The 5,279-nt window shown below is 53.6% G+C and overlaps 1 long non-coding RNA gene across 1 annotated transcript; it reads right to left on the bottom strand.

The window, feature by feature from the left end:
- Positions 1-1,789: 1,789 nt before the first annotated feature.
- On the bottom strand, positions 1,790-4,473 carry LOC144612899 (uncharacterized). Its single transcript, XR_014135270.1, has 3 exons — positions 4,238-4,473; positions 2,828-3,025; positions 1,790-2,326 (listed from the first exon to the last, which is right to left on the bottom strand). It is a non-coding gene; the product is annotated as an uncharacterized LOC144612899 (long non-coding RNA).
- Between the last annotated feature and the right edge of the window lie 806 nt (positions 4,474-5,279).

The following is a 5,279-nucleotide window of genomic DNA, read 5'->3' as shown; positions in this document are numbered from 1 at the left end:
GTATTTCAGGCACGGTCACAGATCCCACACCAACGCCCCACCGCACACAGACCCAACGATATGCTCTGGCAAAATGAACACCCACCCCACCACGCAGAGATCCCACACACCCACCCCCTCCTCTGCCTCCAAGTCCATTTACCCCCGCCCCCGTACACAGTTCCAGACCTTTCCAAGCCAAGAAACAGGCATGATACTCTTCTTGGGTGCATCAAGGCAAACTATTGAAACGTTTAAACAAACTCGACTTGTTCCTGTCGGACAATTACTTGGGATTGGTTTAAATCCCCCACCCCCAGGGATGAAATTTCCCATTCAACTACGCCCCTTACAGTCCCTCTCCAGGGCATAGAAGGGACTCTCTTCTCAGCCAGTGACCTGGGGGCTGGGCCCTGTTTGCTCTTTGCTCTGAGCTAGGAGAGACCCTTGCACATTGACGCAGCAGTTTCTCTGTGCCTGGCATGTGCTGGGCAAGTGAGAGGGCACAGAACTGGAGGAGACGCGCTCTCTACCCTTGGGAAGCTTAGAGCTCGGCTGCGGGATGGGACTCGGACCGTAGGGAAAGCCACTGTCTGCCCCCGCCAAAGGGTGCTCACTCCAGAGGTGAATGTGGGCAGGGCTTCCTGGGCAACACCTACCTGTGCGGGTCTTGGGGGTAGGGCAGAGAATTCGGGCTCACGCCCACCCCACATCACACTTTTCATTGTATTCACCGCACTTACCTGAATTTCCCTTGCGTGGTTTTTTATTTTTCATTTTTTAAAATTCATTTCTTTCTGGGGGGGGGGGCGGGGGAGGGGCAGAGAGAGAGGGGAGGGAGAGAGAGAATCCTAAGCAGGCTTCCTGCTGTCAGCCCAGAGCCTAAGCGGGCTCTATCTCAGGAACCGTGAGACTGTGTGAGATTGTGACCTGAGCCGAAATCAAGAGTGGGATGCTTAACCCCTTAACCGACTGAGGCGCCCCTACCTTGCTTATTTGCATATCTGTTTTTCTCTGGCTCCACCCATGTCACGTAGGCTAAGTGAAAACAGGTCCACTGCACTTAGGGTCTGGAGCTCTTTAAATAGTGGAAGGGAGGAAGGGAGGGAGGAAGGGAGGAAGGGAGGAAGGAGGGGAGGAAGGGGGGAAGGGAAGGAGAGAGCCTAAAGTGCAGGGCATAGCGACATGGAGGTCAGCCTGGCAGGAGGAAGTTGGGGCCAAGCTCTGAGGCACAGGCTGACAAATGTGGACTCAGACGACTCCCCTAATGGGGAACCACTGATGTGAACAGACCAACAGGCCCCGCGACCAGCTACTGAAAGTGCAAAATTCCTTTGACTGTGGGGCATCTGGGTTTTAGGAGTAGCCAGTCGATAGCTAAACTATATAGTAACAGGATTCAAGTACGTGACCTTTAGCATTCGTTTATACGCAAACCTATCATAGCATTACGGTTTACATTGTAGGGGTGGGACAGACAGAAGCAGATCGTCAATAAGCAAGATAAACTCAGGTAAGTCTCCTCTCCTTAGCTTCACCCTGAGACCAGCCAACAAGAACCAACCTTAGATGGAGGCAAGTTATGAGGCAGAAGTCCTATTATCTTGGAGAAAACACATTTATGTGCAACAGCCACGTGGGCGCCTTTATCTAGAACACATGAGGAGTGCGGGCCCAGCATGCCCCAAAAGGGAAGTGCCTTATCAGTCACCCTGTCCTGGGAGCCCCCCCTTTTCCCCCTTCTGAGTGTGGACTAAGCCAGCACCCAGTGTCTCTGCTGCTGGGGAATAGCTCACAGGCGATTTCAAGGCCAGAGGGTAGGTGGGGGCTGAAAGAGTGTCCTTTTGTGAGATTGACTACCCGCCCACTTTCCCCACAGTAGGATGCTGCGAGGGGGGGCAGGGGGTCCCTTTTTAGGCTTTCTCCCATTGGAGGGAGGTTTTATCTCAGCAAACACCTTGCAAGAAGGCCTGGACGTACAGGTGGGCACTCTGCAGAATTGTTGGCACCCCAGCCTGCTGTATGGCATGTGTCGAGCCCCCTGATAAGACCCACCATCCCAAATGGAGCCATCTGAAGACTCTAGTCCTAGAGCAGGAAGAGCCCCTGGGTGGAGGCAGGATCCTGGGTTCTGGTCTCAACTCCCGGGAGCCCTGCTGGAGCAGGGCAGAGTCTCACGTCTCCACTGGAGCCAGGTTGAGTCAGGTGCCTCGGGCTCCTGGACAGGATGGCGGTAGGAGCACAAGCTCCAGACTCTGAGAACCGAACGTCAGCCCCGCCTCGGCCACTGGCCAGCTCTGCTTTCTTGGGCAGGTCACCCCGGCTTTCTGCACCACAATTTCCTCATCTGCAAAACAGAGGCAACCGTCACCAGTCAGCCCGCTTCAGAGGGAAGGCTCAGGGATCAAATGAGGCTGGAAACAGGAGTTTGCGCTGCGCACATGGGAAAAGAGGCCAGCCATTCCCTCCTCCCGGCGGCAGGGGAAGCGGCAGCAGGAGGGACCAGAAAGGCCCCACACTCAGGATTAATAAGGAGGCTCTTGTGTCTCACAACTGCTAGGCCTGAGTGCCAGCTCTGTCACCCCCCCAGCTAGGTAACCTTGAACCTGACAGCCAGCTCTCTGGGCCTTAGGTGCCTAATCTTTAAACCGGGAGAGAAGGAGCTGATGGCAAGTCATTGCCAGGCTCCGCAGTTATTCCCTGGTCCCTCCATCCCCAGACTCCGGGGCCTGAATTCTCTCTTCCATCCAAAGGGAGGCCGGGGAAGAGGCCTCGGGCTCCCGAGTGAATGCTCTGGCTGGCTGGCAGCTGAGAATGGCCGCAGGCAGGCACAGAGGATGGGACTCACCGAGTGCCAGGAACAGCAAAGGACCCCAACTCCTGCTTATACAGAGAGGCAAGAGACGCGGGCTGTGGGGTGCCACAGGGAGGCTCATTTGTGGCCCCAGCAACTCATGCGGTACAGTCTCGTGTTTCATTCATTCACCTGATTCTGCAGCAGACCTTCTTAGGGCCACCACAGCATGCCAGGCACTGATCTGGGGGGCTGGGAATACAGAAGTGAGTGTGTTGCATTAAGGAGGGCACTCTTGGGGCTCCTGGGTGGCTCAGTCACTTAAGCGTCCAACTTCAGCTCAGGCCACGATCTTGCGGTTTGTGAGTTCGAGCCCCACATCGGGCTCTGTGCTGACAGCTCAGAGCCTGGAGCCTGCTTTGGATTCTGTGTCTCCCTCTCTCTCTGCCCTTCTCCTGCTCACTTGCTCACACTCTCTCTCTCTCTCTCTCTCTCTCTCTCTCAAAAATAAATATTTTAAAAAATTAAAAAAAAAAAAGTAGGGCACTTCTCAGGATGAGCCCTGGGTGTCATACGTAAGATCTGAATCACTCCTGAAACCAAGACTACACTGTAAGTTAACTGACTTGAATTTAAGTTAAAAAAAAAAAAAGTGAGTATGTTCACAGCCTCGTGGGGGACGAGCGATGTAAACAGAGGGCTCCCACCCAGCGTGAGCAGCGCCGCGAGAGCGGCCATCACCGGGTGTTCTTGGGGCACGTAGGAGGTCCTGCACCCAGCCAAGTGGGACAGCTGTCTCCTTAGACACTGCAGTCAGCTTGCAGAGATGGTGGGAAATCCAGAAATTGCTCGGTGCCCCCACAGCTTGGGGGGTGGTAATGAACAAATGCCCGAGAGAAAGGTTACCGGGTGAGATAATTAATGTTTTGCTAAGGAGGAAAATAAGAGTGCGCGTTGCTCAGCACGCAAACACCTCAACTAACAAACCACTCAGAGAAAACAGACGGAACCACAGGCTTTTTCTCACAAAGCCTTTTTTTTTAAACAGAACGGAAAAGAAAAAGACAGCAGTCACAGACGTGCCTCCCCTGTGGCTGAAAGGACATTCTCCACCAGGTGAGGAAACCAAGACCCGCAGCTGGTTCCTTTCTGGGCAAAGGCCAACCTCATGCCCCAGCAGCGCCTGACCCGGGGGCTGCCATTTCATTTCAAGGCCCCCATCTCATTACTGAGGCCAGAGGAGTTTCTGGCTGTGTTAAGGAACAGAGATTCTAATTCCTCGGGGTGTATGCAGCAGGTGTCGCTTTCAGACACCTGGCTCTTAACCTTCCGGGGGAAGGTTGCGTCTTCTGCAGCTCGAGTTCACAGTGGAAGGACCCGATGAAGAGGAAAAGATAAAAGGGTTACTTTCGTTGCTACTTACGTGAACTGTAAAATAAAAGGGTTACTTTCGTTGCTACTTACGTGAACTGTAAATATGTATTCTGAATCTTCAGGGGCCAGGGCAGGCTCAAATGAGCCACTTTCCAAACGGATGCGGAGGCTTAGTCATGCTCAGAAAACCCATCAGAACTGGGTGCTCTCCGCTGCTCCACCCCTGGGGGGACGGTCTAGCATAAGGCCTCCCTCTAGACCTGGTTCCAGGCCTCAAGACACAGAAGTCTTTCCATTGTCATCTCCAGAATGCCCGGGGCGCTGGGGGGGGGGGGGGGGGCCTAAAGGAAAATCTGTAAGACAGGGTTTGCTGCTGCGACAGCAAACTGACCTTGAACTTCCCTTTTCTCCCCGACTACAACCACATCAGGCCCCGGGAGTCCAGGCAGGGGCCTCAGCTTTGCCAGATACTATTCAGTCTTGACAACTTTTTTTTTTTTTAATGTTTATTTATTTTTGAGAGAGAGACAGAGACAGAGAGGCAGAATCTGAAGCCGGCTCCAGGCTCTGAGCTGTCAGCACAGACAGAGCCCAACACGGGGCTTGAACTCACGAACACCAAGTTCATGATCGTGAGTCCAAGCCCTGAGCCGAAGTCAGACACTTAACTGACTGAGCCACCCAGGCAGCCCTTGACAACTTCTTTAACCTTTCCTCAACAATAAAAGAGCAAAAACATTCATGTCGTAGACTTATTACATTAAATGAGACGATCTAAAAAAAAAAAAAAGAAAAAAGAAACAAGAAGCATCCTGCTGATGTCAGCTCCCTTCCGCTTCTGCCTGAAGTTTCCAGGAAACACGCTCTAAGAGATTTTCATGACTTATGGGGGTGCTGTTGGGATGAACCCCTGTGGGGGACAGAAGGAGATTGGTGGAAAGGAGATTGGGGGACACAGCGGCAGCCAAAGCCTGGGCCAAGCCAGCGGGCACTCTGGAGCTGGGGGGCCCACAGAGATGCCCCTGCCCTGAGGCAAGGGGGCCGGCCTTGTACCTCATGTCTATCTGGAGTCGGATGGAAACTAGCCCACCGCCCACCTCAGGAGGGGACACAACCTTGGGCAACAGAGCTC

This window comes from Panthera onca, chromosome D1 (genome assembly GCF_046562875.1).
Source record: "Panthera onca isolate mPanOnc1 chromosome D1, mPanOnc1 haplotype 2, whole genome shotgun sequence".
Taxonomy (NCBI): Eukaryota; Metazoa; Chordata; class Mammalia; order Carnivora; family Felidae; genus Panthera; species Panthera onca.
This window is presented reverse-complemented; position numbering and strand designations above follow the sequence as displayed.